Genomic DNA, 15,693 nt, shown 5'->3' with positions numbered 1-15,693 from the left:
AGCAAGGACTCAGTCAGAACTGGACACAAAGCAGACAGAATTAAGTGATTGTCTAAATGCTTAATAATGCACACGCACAATATAACAACAAAAATACATGGTGTTACTTGTAACTCTCCGTGACACATTCAGCTTTACATAAAGCCTCGTTTTGGTACCTCGGGTTTACATAAAGCCTTGTTTCGATCATCACTCAAACACTCTTACACTCGGTAGAAGGTTCGTGTTAGGCAATTCACATCTTATATACACATGAAGACTACCTCTTATTCAATAGTTTCGGTATATGGTTAGGTACGCGTCGCCTGATCCATTCTCGGAGTGAAATTTTCCTCAAGTAATTTGACTAGAACGGGCAAACATTAAAAGTATACAAAAGGCGAGATCAGTTGTTGCTTCGAGCAACAATGCATGACTTGCCAAATGCGTTCACCGGCAATGATGCTTTGTTGGCTGCCAGCGGCAAGGATGCAACTGTTTTGCATATCACATCCAATTCCAATGTATATATTCAAAGTTTCAGACCCAGCTCACGGTGTGGCTATTATATCCTCGGAATTTAGAGTCATGATGAGGCAGTGAATTCAACATATTTATTTCTCCATTGCAAGAAAAATAATGTATTAGTGCCAAAAATCTGAGTTTTTAAAGCGGCCCAACCTCTTCTGCTATACTACGCTTCTCTGTGCAGAAGCTATCAGAACTCACAAACAGCAAACGGACATAACCACATACACGTTTAGAGGAACCTGCAACAACCGATATCATAGGCAGGAAGTAGCAAGAGAAGAGCACCACGAGAAACCAAGGAAAAAAAAAAGTATAACAACAAAGAAAGAAAACCGAAGAATAAATATGAAAACCAAAAAAATAAAAGAAAATTTCGAATTAAAACGAAGAGAAAACAAAAACTGGGGAAGACAAAAAAATGAAGGAAAACCGGTGCAAAAAGAAAAGGAAACAAGTAAAATAATAATTGGGCACGGCTGTGACTCTCACGAAAGCAAAACCATAACTCTCGCGAAAGAAAAAAAAACAAAAAACGCGTTTTATTTTTCCCTTTCCGAGAGGCACGACCGTGACTCTTGCGAAAGCACAACCGTGACTCTTGCGAAAGCACAACCGTGCCTCTCGCGGAAGCAAAACCGTGACTCGTGAAAGAAAAAAACAGAAAACCTGTTTTTTTCCGTTTCCGAAAGGCACGGCCGTGACTCTCGCTAAAGCACAACCATGCCTCTTGCGAAAAAAACCGTGACTTTCGTGAAAGAAAAAAAAAAAGAAAACGCGTGTTTTTCGTGCAAATTTTTTTTTCGAAATTTGTTTTTTGATCGAAAAGCTAAGGAAGACCGGGAGAAAACCAAAACATCGAAAAAACCCGGGAATAAAACCGTTTAAAAAGCCGAAAACACGTGCAGAAAAATAAAAAAATAAAATCCGAAGGGAGCATCCAGAACGGGACACATGGCGAATGACTGAGAGCACGCCAAGTGACGCTGATTGTTGCGAGGCTCCCGAAGGAGCGCTCGTTAACTTTTTTTTTGAGACAACCTCGCGAAGCTTTATTAAATCGTCACAATGTTTACAGGGACGGAGGGTAAATTCCCGGGGTGTCCCAACCACACGTGTCGGCCACCACCGAGAGATAAAGCATGCTTCGCTAAGTTGTGAGCTTCATAATTTGAGCTCCTAAATTCATGACTAAAAGTGCAAAAATCAAAAAACGAGGAGTGTTCTATTATTTCATGTATAATGGCACTATAGCTCGACGAGTTGCCCATCTTCAGATCTTGTACCACCACCTTACAGTCTGAAGCCACTTGAATCCTTCGCTCATACAGGTCATCTGCTAACGCTAGGGCTTCTCTGATGGCAAGAGCTTCCAAAGTCATCGGATCAACAATGTGGTTGAAACAAAGTGTTGAGGCACCCAAGAACATGTCGCTCCCATCTTTGCAAATAGCACCTACAGCCCCGAATCCATTGCTAGACACAGCAGCATCCACGTTCATCTTTGCATTGCCAACCGTAGGAGCCACCCAAGTCTGAGATCGCGTTACGGCCAGCACACGGACCCCCGGTGATCTCTTGTTGACAGTTTGCAGGTCGGTCAAATATTTTGTTATGAACGTATGAACTGAATGAGGTGTTTGGAAGATGTTTTCATGAATAGCCTTCCTCCGTACCCCCCAGAGGGCCCATAACGTGACCACCAGTTGATCAAACAGTTCCCTTGGCAACACTTTATGCATGGAGAACACCCACTCCCTCGGATTATCCTCTCCCCGATTAATCATGTGAGCTACGAGTTCTTCCGGTGCCAGTGCCCAAACACTAGCCGCCATCGGGCAAGAGATGAGAGCATGTTTCCATGTATCCACAGCCCCGCAGATCGGACAAGCATCTTCCGTTGACATATGCCGATGCTTCAAAACAGTGCCAGTTGGCATGGACTTTTGAGCGAGACGCCACACAAAAAACTTCAGTTTCGAGGGAACCTGCAGGTGCCATATCATAGACCACTTCTTGGTTTCACTAGGATCATACGAGGTCTCGCCGTGCTCATCATACACAGCCTCATGGGCGTGTTTTAAACGCATAATCATCCTGTAGGCCGACCGAACACTGAACCCCCCTCGGGTCTCTCCATGCCATGCCCAAAAGTCCTCGACTTGATGTGTGCATAGTGGGATCCGCAAGATAGCTTCCTCATCTCCCTGAGTAAAAACGGATCGAACCAAATTCTCGTTCCAACTAGCAGTTGTATTATCAATAAGTTGTGCCATTTTAACAGGAGCATTTGGAACAAGCGATGTTACTGGGCACTTGAAATTGTCTCTGGGAATCCAATTATCACTCCAAATGCTCGTTGTCTCTCCATCACCTATCCTTCAAATAATCCCATGTGCCATAACCTCTTGCCCCTCTAGAATGGCCCGCCATATCTGTGAGGGACGCGAGCCAAGTTCAGCTTGTAGCAGAGAGCAGTCAGGGAAATAAACCGCCTTGAGAATTCTAGCACTAAGAGATGTGCTGTCCCTAAAGGTTCGCCATGCCTGTCTCGCCAGGAGAGCAAGATTGAAAATCTCCATGTCACGAAATCCCAAGCCTCCCAGATGTTTTGGCAACGTTATAGTATCCCAAGCAACCCAGCACGGTTTCCTCTTTCCTTGCTTTGAACCCCACCAAAATTGACGGATGATGGAGGTGATATTCTCACAAAGACCTCGTGGAAGTCGGAAGCATGCCATGGAGTAGACGGGAATTGCTTGAGCTACGGACTTGATCAGTACCTCTTTGCCACCAGAAGATAGCAGTTTTGCCATCCATCCTTTAATCTTTTCCCACACTCGATCCCTGAGGTACTTGAAAGTACCGTTCTTCGAATGGCCAACATCCGTTGGCATGCCAAGATACCGTTCGCTCAAGGACTCGTTCTGGACATGCAGGTTCTGCTTTATCGCCTCTTTCAACTGAACAGGGCAACCCTTGCTGAAAAAGATTGATGATTTCTCATTATTGATCCTTTGTCCTGAGGCCATACAATATGTATCAAGTAGGTTTGACACCGCATTTGATCCCTCCACACTTGCCTTGAAAAGCAACAGGCTATCATCTGCAAAAAGAAGGTGGTTTACAGTTGGAGCTGTAGGGGCCACCTTTATACCTGGCACCGATGATTCAGAACTTGATTTAAGGAGGCACGAAAGGCCCTCTGCTGCAATAAAAAATAAGTAGGGGGAAATTGGGTCTCCCTGCCGGATACCTCTAGTTGGCTTAAAGGGTTCTAGCTTCTCACCATTGAAACATACTGAAAACGAGACTGAGGATACCATACCCATCACCACAATTATCCAATGTTGATCAAAACCCAACTTGGTCATAATCGCTCTCAGATAGTCCCACTCCACGCGGTCATAAGCTTTCATCATGTCCAACTTCAAAGCACAAAAGCTGTTTGTTTTTGCCCTAGATCGCTTCATAAAATGAAGACACTCATAGGCGCAAATAATATTATCCGTGATCAACCTTCCAGGGACAAAAGCAGACTGCTCTTCAGAGATTATATCAGGCAAGATCACTTTTAACCTGTTTGCAATGACCTTCGAGGCTATCTTGTACAAGACATTACACAAACTAATTAGCCGGAATTGAGCAAGAACAGTTGGGTTTGTTACCTTTGGGATTAAGACCAGGACTGTATCATTAATAGATTCTGCACTTTCTTCACCTTTTACAATCTTGAGAACTATTTCTGTTACTTCATCCCCACACACATCCCAGTGGCGCTGATAGAAGTGGGCTGGAAAGCCATCTGGCCCCGGAGCTTTGGTCGGGAACATTTGGAAAAGTGCAACCTTGACCTCCTCCCTCGTATATGGCGCACAAAGTTTTGTGTTCATCACGGCTGTCACTTTCCTGGGAACGTGTTCCAGCACCGCTTCCATATTCTGCACACCCTCGGATTGGTACAGATTCTCATAGAAGCTCTTGGCTAGGGCTCTAAGCTCATCCGGATCAAAGATCTCCACTCCCAACGAATTTTGTAAAGCCTTGATCATATTCTTCTTTCTCCGGATACTAGCTCTCAGATGAAAAAATTTAGTGTTCTTGTCCCCTTCAGTAAGCCACACAATCCGAGATCTCTGTCGCCACATGATCTCCTCCCTGTGATCTTTAGCTCTGCATGGGATGGGCCTAGTCTCGTAGGGTCACCTTGTAGTTCGGCCAGCGTCTCCTTTAGCCTTTTTATCTCCTTTCTGACGCTTCCAAAAGTGTCCCTGCTCCACCTCCCAACATCCTGTGCAAGATTTTGTAGCTTGTGTCGTAGGACAACCACTGTTGTGCATGTTGGCCCGTGCCCCCAACCCGACTGTATGCAACCCTTGAACTCCTCATGTGTTTCCCACATGAGCTCATACCTGAAAGGGCGTTGAGTCTGATCCTTTTCCCCCTCCTCTAGACGAAGCGAGAGGGGATAATGATCCGACGTGACCCCCATAAGATGCGTAACAGATTCCAGTGGGTATCTCGCGAGCCATGTAGCGGTAGCCAAAGCGCGGTCAAGTCTGCACCTTGTAAAACTGCCTCCTGTCACTTTTTTCTCAAAAGTCCACTGGTTTCCTCGGTAGCCCAAATCTAGCAACATGCAAACATCAAGCACCTCTCGAAAAGCTTGTATCTGAGCATTACTCCACTGTCTAATGCCTTGATGTTCTTCCGGATATAAAACCTCGTTAAAATCACCAATGCATAGCCAAGGGAGGTCGCTCAAAGTGCTAATGTTTTTTAAAGTCGTCCATGTTTGATGCCTCAAGTGCGTTTGCGCCTCTCCGTACACGCACGTCATTCTCCACTTGGCCGTACCTTGTTCCTCAATGGAAACGTCGAGGTGATAACCAGAATAACCAAGAATTTCAACATTTATTGAGTTGTTCCAAAACAAGCCAATGCCACCACTTCTACCATCACTACTCACAGCATAAGAACTGTCAAAACCAAGTGTTTCCGACAAAGCTTCTACCCTAGTACTATCCATTTGAGTTTCAACAATGCATAAGAGGGTAGGGGTAAATTGCCTCGCAAAATCGCGAAGCTCTCGAATTGTCGCGGCTTTACCCGAACCACGACAATTCCAGCAGAATATATTCATTGGGCCCGGCGGCGCTCCTCGAAGGAGCCCGCCAAATATGTGACAGTCTTGCCATGACCGCCCATGTTATTCTCCACATCCTCATCTGTCGCTGAACTCATCTTGGTTCTCTTTGGTTCCTGTTTGCTGCTAGGGCTCTAGGGAACTGGCGGAGGCGCTGGCAGCTGGAGCGTCCCATCCCGAGCCAAAGAATTTGCTGCAACAATAGCTGATTTTCCATCCCCCGGTGATCGCTTTCTATTATTTTCTGCTTCAGCCATATCCAAGTCTGCCTCTTGATCAAACTCCTCCTGTCCAGCGCTACCTCCCTCATGGCCAGTGCGAGCGTTGGTTCCACGTCCCCCCCCCACTAGTAGAAAACAGGGCTATGGTCCAGGCCGGCTCAGCCCATTAGTCCCGGTTCAGTGTAGAACCGGGACTAATGTGGGCATTGGTCCCGGTTCGTGAGCCCAGGGGGCCGGCCGGGCCACGTGGGCCATTGGTCCCGGTTCGTCTGGACCTTTTGGTCCCGGTTGGTGGGACGAACCGGGACCAATGGGCCTCGCTCCTGGCCCACCACCATTGGTCCCGGTTGGTGGCCTGAACCGGGACCAAAGGCTCCCCTGTAGTCCCGGTTCTTGCCACAAACCGGGACCAATGAGGTGCCTATATATACCCTCGCCCGCGAGCAGAGCACTCCAGTACTCTGTTTTTCTCTGGCCGGCGAGGGGAGGGGTTTGTGGTGCTCTAGCTCACCTCCTATGCACATGAGGTGTTCGATGGAATGCCCGAGCCACACTACTTAAACTTTCTCCTCTCGAAGCTCGACCTCCAAGCTCCATTTTCCTCGAGATTTGTCTAGATTTAGCGGTCCGTCACGCCCCGTCTCCGTCTTCACCGCCGTCGATCACCCGCGCTGATCTCATCACCGACACCACCGTGGTGAGCCTCTTGTTCTTATCTTCTTTCTGAAAGGAAAAATATTCTTACTTGTCTGTTTAGATAGATACTTGTATCATTTTCTTACATTTATTATTGCATCTTATATAGTGCGATGGTTTTGGTATCCGCCCCCGTCGGCCCTCGTCCTGTCTATGATTCGGATTTGGTATGTATATTATCTTCATAACTATTGGTTCATTTATTGTTTATGAAAATTATGCCGACCAACGTGACATAGATTTTATTTATCTAGGATGTATGTGAATCGGAAATGCCAACCGACCCTATTGTCGAGAGGTTAAATTTAGTTGAAGAAGAAAACAATTTGTTGAAGGAAAAAATAAAAAAAATTGAGGAGGAGAAGATGATATTGGAGTTGCATGTTGCGGATGTCGTCGATGATCACAAGATCAAGATGGATGCAATGCGCTTGAAGATTAGAAAGATTAGAAAATATGCCATTCATACCGAGGCTTGGTATCATTATGCCGTTGGATCAATTGTTACCTTGGTTGCGATTATGATCGCATTTGTTTTCGCATTGAAATGTTTTACATAGTTTCAATGTATGGTTTAATTAATTAGATGCTCTGGAGAGCTATATGTTGTTAGATGAGAACTATGTATGCACTTTGGTTTTAATGTGATGATGAACTTCTATTAATTTGGACACTTAATTATATATAATGCACGCAGATGAACCGGCAATGGATGTACGGTGACAGACACACCCCGCGAGTACATTAAGGGCGTGCATGAGTTTCTCGATGCGGCTGAGGCAAACAAGCAGAATGGTTTTATGTGTTGTCCATGCACTGAATGTGGGAATACAAGGTCTTACTCTAACCGGAAAATCCTTCACTCCCACCTGCTTTACAAGGGTTTCATGCCACACTATAATGTTTGGACGAGGCACGGAGAAATAGGGGTTATGATGGAAGACGGCGAAGAAGAAGAGTATGATGACAACTATGTGCCCCCTGAATACGGTGATGCTGCAACGGGGGGAGCTGGTGAAGATCAAGAGGAACCAGACGATGTGCCCAATGATGCTGCCACGGGTGAAGCTGCTGAAGATCAAGAGGAACCAGACGATGTGCCCGATGATGATGATCTCCGCCGGGTCATTGTCGATGCAAGGACGCAATGCATTAGTCAAAAGGAGAAGCTGAAGTTCGATCGCATGTTAGAGGATCACAAAAAAGGGTTATACCCCAATTGCGAAGATGGCAACACAAAGCTCGGTACCGTACTGGAATTGCTGCAGTGGAAGGCAGAGAATGTTGTGGCTGACAAAGGATTTGAGAAGCTACTGAAAATATTGAAGAAGAAGCTTCCAAACGATAACGAATTGTCCGACAGTACATACGCAGCAAAGAAGGTCGTATGCCCTCTAGGATTGGAGGTGGAGAAGATACATGCATGCCCTAATGACTGCATCCTCTACCGCGCTGCATACAAGGATCTGAACGCATGCCCGGTATGCGGTGCGTTGCGGTATAAGATCAGACGAGATGACCCTGGTGATGTTGACGGCGAGCCCCTCAGGAAGAGGGTTCCTGCGAAGGTGATGTGGTATGCTCCTATAATACCACGGTTGAAACGTCTGTTCAGAAACGAAGAGCATGCCAAGTTGATGCGATGGCACAGTGAGAACCGAAAGAAAGATGGGAAGTTGAGAGCACCCGCTGACGGGTCGCAGTGGAGAAAAATCGAGAGAAAGTACTGGGATGAGTTTGCAAAGGACCCAAGGAATGTATGGTTTGCTTTAAGCGCGGATGGCATTAATCCTTTCGGGGAGCAGAGCAGCAATCACAGCACCTGGCCCGTGACTCTATGTATGTATAACCTTCCTCCTTGGATGTGCATGAAGCGGAAGTTCATTATGATGCCAGTTCTCATCCAGGGCCCTAAGCAACCCGGCAACGAAATTGATGTGTACCTAAGGCCATTAGTTGAAGAACTTTTACAGCTGTGGAATGGAAACGGTGTACGTACGTGGGATGAGCACAGACAGGAGGAATTTAACCTTAAGGCGTTGCTGTTCGTGACCATCAACGATTGGCCCGCTCTCAGTAACCTTTCAGGACAGACAAACAAAGGATACCACGCATGCACGCACTGTTTAGATGACACTGAAAGTATATACCTGGACAAATGCAGGAAGAATGTGTACCTGGGCCATCGTCGATTTCTTCCGACCAACCATCAATGTCTAAAGAAAGGCAAGCATTTCAAAGGCGAGGCAGATCACCGGAAGAAGCCCGCCATGCGCACCGGTGTTCACGTGCTTGCTATGTGAAGGACATGTCTACCAAACCGAGAAAAAGAAAAGATAAGGAAGCGAATACATCATACGATGAGCCAAAGTGCCACATAGTTCTTTCAGGAAAAAGGGACATCCTGGGAGTGGACGGCAAGACAGACATGTCTGAAGATTATGAAAAGTTTCATGAAATTCCTCCCTTCAATGTCAAGGCTGACCCAAGCATCCTAATAAACAATGAAGATTATCCATGGTTACGGCGCAATAAGCAAATGACACAAGCGAAGAAAAAGTGAAGACTTTCTCCCGCAATAAGCAAATGCTATGTGGATGAAATTATGATACCATCCCAACTTTCAACTTTTTCAGAGTTCATTTGAAATGCTTTCATGTCTTATGGTTCGAAACTTTGATACTTCGAAAGTGATTGTCCATTTTGTACACGAAGTGCATCAAGTTTTTGCCGTAACCCTCTCTACTTTTTGGAACATGCTATGTGGGTGAAATGATGAGACCATGCCAACTTTCAACCTTTTCAGAGTTCATTTTGAATTGCTTTCCAATTTCAGAGTCATTTAGCTCAAAGAATGAATTAATAGCAAACAGAATGAACTACAAAACTTTTATGAAAATAAAAACAATCAATTAAAATATTATGTTATGATCAACTAAAATAAAACTATAAAATTCTTCAATAGCAAAAAGAATATAATTTGTGTGACCTAAAATCAAACTATAATTTGTGTGACCTAAAATAAAAAATAAATAGCAAAGAAGAAAAAATAAATAGAAAAAAATTCTAATTTTATAGTAAAGTTATTCATAAACTAGTGATTCACACAAATTTTTAAAAATTCAAATTTAAACTATTTAAAATTTAAAACTAATGGCACTAACAGAAAGTTTATAATTTTTGTGACCTAAAAGCAAAAAGAAATCACTAAAAAACTGTAAGTATTTAGTTGTAAGTAGAAATAAAAAATAAATAGAAAAAAATTCTAATTTTATAGTAAAGTTATTCATAAACTAGTGATTCACACAATTTTTAAAAATTCAAATTTAAACTATTTAAAATTTAAAACTAATGGCACTAACAGAAAGTTTATAATTTTTGTGACCTAAAAGCAAAAAGAAATAAAAATAAAAAACCAAAAAATGTAGAAATAAAAAAGAAAAAACCAAAAAAAATGCCACCTACTGGGCCTCCACGGCCTGAATACGACTAGAAACCCTACATGGGCCAGGATTCAGGCCCGCAGAAGGCCCAATAGGCCCACAGGCAAAGCAGTGTCAAATTAGGCCCATAGGCCTGCAGTTCAGAGGAGTTCGAGAGGGAGGAGGCAGCAGAGCTTATAAACTGGTGTTGGGCGCTGTCAACTAGCGATGCGGGACTAAACTTTTGGGCGCGGGGCGCACAAGGGCATTGGTCCCGGTTGGTGGCACCAACCGGGACTAAAGGGTGCATTGGTCACGGTTCGTGGCACCATCCATGACCATTTCCCCCCTTTAGTCCCGGTTGGTGCCACCAACCGGGACCAATGGGCTTCGCTTCCCGCCCTTTGGGCTGCCGAAAAGAGGCCATTGGTCTCGGTTCGTGGTAGCAACCGGGACTAATGCCCACCTTTAGTCCCGGTTGCTGCCACGAACCGAGACTAAAGCCTCTGCTATATAAGGCCACACTTTGGAATTTTTCATTCTCATCTTGCAGTCGCCCGCCCGACGCCGCCCGCCCCCATCGTCGTCGTCGCCAGGCTGCCCCGACGCCGCCCGCCCCCATCGTCGCCGTCGCCCGCGCCCATCGTCGCCGTCGCCCGCGACGCGCGCCGCCCCGGCCCGCCCCCGTCGCTGTCGCCCTCGTCCCTGCCCCGAGGCGCACCGCCCCGTCCCGCCCTCGCCGTCGCCCGCTCCGGCCGGCCCCTTGCCCGACGCCCGCCGCCCCGGCCCGCCGTCGCCGTCGCCCGCGTCTCCTCTGGTCCGGCCGGCGCCCTAGCTAGCATTTTTTTTCATATATATGCTTTTTTTCATATATATATGCTTGTTTTTTATATATATGTATACATATGTTCTCTGTGTATATATCTATGTTCATGTATATATGCAAAAGATTAGGATTAGAAGAGGGAGAAGAATATTAGGATTTTTTATATATATGTATACATATGTTCTCTGTGTATATATCTATGTTCATGTATATATGCAAAAGATTAGGATTATAAAAATTAGGATTTTTTTCTGTTCATAGATTTTTTTTGGTGATATTAATTATTGTAAATATGAAAATGTTTGTATATTCATATGAACAAATGAATTAGAAGAGGGAGAAGAAGAGGGGGTCGAGGGTCGTCGAACATGAGAGGAGGAAGAGGATAAAAAAAGAAGAGGAATAAGAAAAGAAAAAAGAGGAGAAGAAAGAATAGAGGAGATGATCTTCTCCTCTATTCTTTCTTCTCCTCTTTTTTTCTTCTTCTTCCTCTTTTTTTTGAACATGCACATGTTACTTTCGCCTAATGATGAAGACATGGTTTTGTTGAATCCTTTGACACTAGGCAACCTCCCGACCCCTCGGCGATCCTCTTGAACATGAGAGGAAGAAGAGGGTCGTCTAGGGGTCGAGGGTTCCAGGGTCGTCGAGGGTTCGAGGGGTCGAGGATCGCCGAGGGGTCGAGAGAGGTTTCCTAGTGTCAAAGTATTGAAGAAATCCATGCCTTCATCATTAGCCGGAAGTAACCAGGGCATGTTGGTACGAAGTTCTGCAAAGTTGTTTTGGAACGGAGTCCCGGATAGAATAATCCGCCTTTTGGTACCAATTCAGCAAAGGCCTTCCGAATAGCGATATTCGGAAGGCTCTTGCTGAACTTTGTACCAAAAGGCGGATTATCCTATCTGAGAGTCCGTTCTAGAACAACTTTGAAGAGCTTCGTACCATCATGCACATGTTACTTTCGCCTAATGATGAAGACATGGTTTTGTTGAATCCTGAGACACTACGCAACCTCCCGACCCCTCGGCGATCCTATCGAACATGAGAGGAAGAAGAGGATAAAAAAAGAAGAGGAAGAAGAAAAAAAGAGGAGAAGAAAGAATAGAGGAGATCTTCTCCTCTATTCTTTCTTCTCCTCTTATTTATCGGGAACGAGGGTCGTCGAGGGACATAGATGTAGTGTCGTCGTTGTCGATATATACCCCCTCCCGATAGCTTACTATGATTAGGTAGCTAGTTCTACGTTTGGCACTAATATATCCATCTATCATGTTTGAATAATAATTGCCATGTTGTAAATATTTGTAGAAACTATGGACACCGCCCTAGACGAAGCAACAAAAGAAGCGTTGTTGAGGGACATAATCGCAGAAGGAAGTGATGCCATCTCGTTGTTTCTCAACGAAACCGATGGTCTAGAAGGAGAGGGTGAACAAGCTGGCTACGGTGACCTAATGCCGGTGCAAGAAGAAGAACATGAGGACGGCTCCGGTGACCGAACCGAGTCCGGCCAGGTATCTATATTAGTTAAGCCTATGCTGACTAGCTGATTGATGCATTCATTGTTTTGGTATGTACACATATTAATTAAGTCTTTGTTCTTTTTTCTAGCCCTCCGGATCGAGCACAACTTCGGTAAAGAGACGAGGCCCGAAGAAAAAGTTGAGCTCGGATGAAAAGTTTGAGATCATAGCAATCGCGCCCGATGGCCAACCTATTGAACCCCTCTGGACAAAGAGCGCATTTGTTGCTCAGTGCGGGGTTCTGGTTAGGGACAAGATCCCGATAAGCATCCAGCAATGGTTTAAGCCGGCTACAGAAGACCCTGAGGTCTCTTATGTCAATGATATGCAGAAAAATGATCTTTGGACTGAGCTGAAGTCAAATTTCACCCTACCGCCTGAGGATAATCCAGAGAACCCAGTTAAAGAGAAATTAATCAAGTCTTTTGCTCTGAAGAGGATGGCAGAACTATTTAGGAGGTGGAAGAAAGAGCTGAATAAGTTTGTCGAAAATAATGAGACACCAGAATTTAAGGGCAGATATGAGAATATCAGAGATCACTGGCCCGCATTTGTGGCCCACAAGACATCGGAAAAGAGTAAGAAGATGTCGGCGACAAACAAGCAAAATGCTGCGAAGAAGAAGCTTCACCATCGCACGGGTTCAGGTGGCTACCTCGTAGCCCGGCCTAAGTGGTCCAAGACTGAGAATGATCTGGTTCATAAAGGGATCGAACCAGAGACAATTAACTGGCCAGACCGTTGCCGGACTTGGTTCTTCGGGGCTGGCGGAACACTGGACCCTGTAACAGGGAAGTGCATTTGGACGAATGATCAAATGGACATACCAGTCAGTAAGCTTAAGTAGTATATCGAAGCAGCGCAGGAAGGGACGTTCTTTCCAGACAGAGAGAACGACGAGCTCACAATGGCCCTCGTGAATCCTGAGCACCCTGGACGGACACGAGGCACGCCAGGCTCCATTCCGCGGAAGGTTGGGTTTCCGGACGCAGGCGGTTACAAATCCCATGAGAGGAGGAAAAAAGTGCAGCAGACCCAAATGCAGGCGCTGCAAGCAAGGGTAGACGCAATAGAGGAACGAGAAGCAAATCGCAGCAAACGTACTGCCGAAGCCTCCCCCGAAGCTACCCCGCCATCTCAGCGCAGAAGCAGCATGGCTTCCACCGAGCTGCTTCAGCCGGAGCATGCCTTGACGGCTCCTGCCAGCTATCCCGTGGATGCTATAGCAGAGTCTCAAAATTGCCACCTTATGACGCAATGGATGAATTTGAAGGTCAAGGCGGCTGTTGGCTCTGTTTTTCCTACTGAACCCGGCGCAACTTTTCACTGCCGGCCGATTCCAGAAGGATATGCTAGGGTGATGGTGGATGAGATAACGGAGGGATTTGAGGACCTCCAGCTTGACCACCCTACCGGTGAAGGGGAGACTCGGCTGGGGTCTGCTCTGAAGACTCCATGCCTATGGCGGAAGGAGCTCATCAACCTTCCGAACTGGACGCCACCGCCTCCTCCTCCTCCGGCGAGTCAGGGCACTCCGCCTCCACCGCCTCCTCCTCCGGCGAGTGACGATCAGGGCCCTCGGCCGGCTCCTTCTCCGGCGCGCGGCGGCACTCCGCCTCCTTCTCCGCCTGCGCCGACGCGCCCGAGCAGCCAGCCTCCTCCTTCTCTGCCTCGTCAGCAAGGGCGGAAGAGACCTGCCGCCGCTCCAGCTGCTCCGGCGCGTCGTAGTCCTTCTCCTCCGCCTCTTAAGCAAGTAAAGAAGACAACCGCTACGTCTGCTCGGTCGGCGTCTAGCAGTACAACCAGAGGCGGGAGGACATACAGATTCGGTCCTTCTCTGAAGACTCCAGAGAAGTTACCATACGAGAGGACCCAGGAGGAGAACGCCGAGATCGCGCGAGAAGAAGTGAAGAAATTCTTTGAAGGGGTGAAAGCAAAGAAACATCCACCTCCGGAGGAGAAGGTACATCGGGTGAAAGTGAAGCGCACTCTGGCTGCCCTGACAAAACCACCGAAGTCTGATTCGCCGAAAGGAAACTATGACCGCATTATTGGAAAGGAATTTGCCAAAGCGGAGCGGTCGGGAAGTACTGTCAGTGATCAAAGGCTGAAAGAACGACGAGCTGGGAAACAAATTGCCCAGCTCGGCGAACAAGCGAAGCAATCGTGCCCCCCGCTTAAGGTGCCTAGCCACAACGTCGCTAATGATCCGAGGATGGTGCCCGGTTATAGCAATCTTGCAGATTACCTGCCCGACGATGTACATTATGAACCCATGGATGTGCAGATACAAAGATACGAGTACGGGAAGCCTCTCGTCAAAGATGAAAGATCTCTATCAACGATGATGCGAAGATTGCATGATTGGTACTTGAAAATCTACAGAGACTCTGGGGGGAGGAGTACTTTGTATTTGAAAGTTAAAAAGGAGCATGACCTCGTTGGAATTGATCTGTTGCCTGTTCCATTTGAGGAGTTCTATCAGTTTTTCAATCAATTGGCCCTCGATAAAGCAACTGTCACCTGCTACTGTCTGTAAGTAGTACTACTTCTGTCATTAAGTTTCTCTATATAGCTTAGCTCTTTCATTGCATGTATTTATAATCATCCTCACTATATTATGCAGATTGAAGATCATCGAATTGAAGAAAAGATAAGTCGGTGATATTGGGTTCATTAACACATATCTCATAGATGCAACTCAGGTTAAATTTCATGCCGCAGAAACCGAGGCCAGCATGCTACAATCGTTGATAATAAATCAAAACAAAGATATAATACTCTTTCCTTACAACTTCAAGTGAGTTTACTGTCTTGTGCGTATTCGGTTTCCCTTATATATTAGTCAAGGTTATAGTAATGTAATTGATGAGTTATGCATGCGTGTGCAGTTTCCACTATATTCTCCTACATATTAAGCTTGAGCAGGGACTAGTAACCGTCTTAGACTCAAGACGAAAAGATCCCAAGGACTATGCAGACATGACTCAAATACTCGAGAAGTAAATTAAATCGATCATTATCCACCATATCATCAACTTTGTTCATTTCCTGATATATCAAGTAATTGTTTTCTTTGTCCAGCAGGGTTTGGAGAAAATTCACCAGAAAAGCTCCGGGACTGCCGAAGGAGCTGCAATTTAGACACCCGAAAGTAAGTACTAGCTATAGTAGCATTTTAAGCGCATCTACTAGTCATTCAAGCGCTAGTTTCATCAATATCATTTGGCATTCTTGCTTATCAGTTTGATTAACCTCTATTTCTTGTAAAGTGGTTGTGGCAGGAACAAGGGAATGATTTCTGTGGATACTATGTTTGCGAGTCCATCCGCCACACGACCTGTGAGCGGTG

At 45.9% G+C, this 15,693-nt stretch overlaps 1 pseudogene; it reads right to left on the bottom strand.

The window, feature by feature from the left end:
• LOC125518052 overlaps positions 1–4,400 on the bottom strand; it is a 7,335-nt pseudogene extending 2,935 nt beyond the window's left edge.
• Between the last annotated feature and the right edge of the window lie 11,293 nt (positions 4,401–15,693).

The sequence above is a fragment of the Triticum urartu genome, chromosome 7, assembly GCF_003073215.2.
Source record: "Triticum urartu cultivar G1812 chromosome 7, Tu2.1, whole genome shotgun sequence".
Taxonomy (NCBI): Eukaryota; Viridiplantae; Streptophyta; class Magnoliopsida; order Poales; family Poaceae; genus Triticum; species Triticum urartu.
Note: the sequence above shows the minus strand (reverse complement) of the source record. Positions and strands in the feature narration are given on the sequence as shown.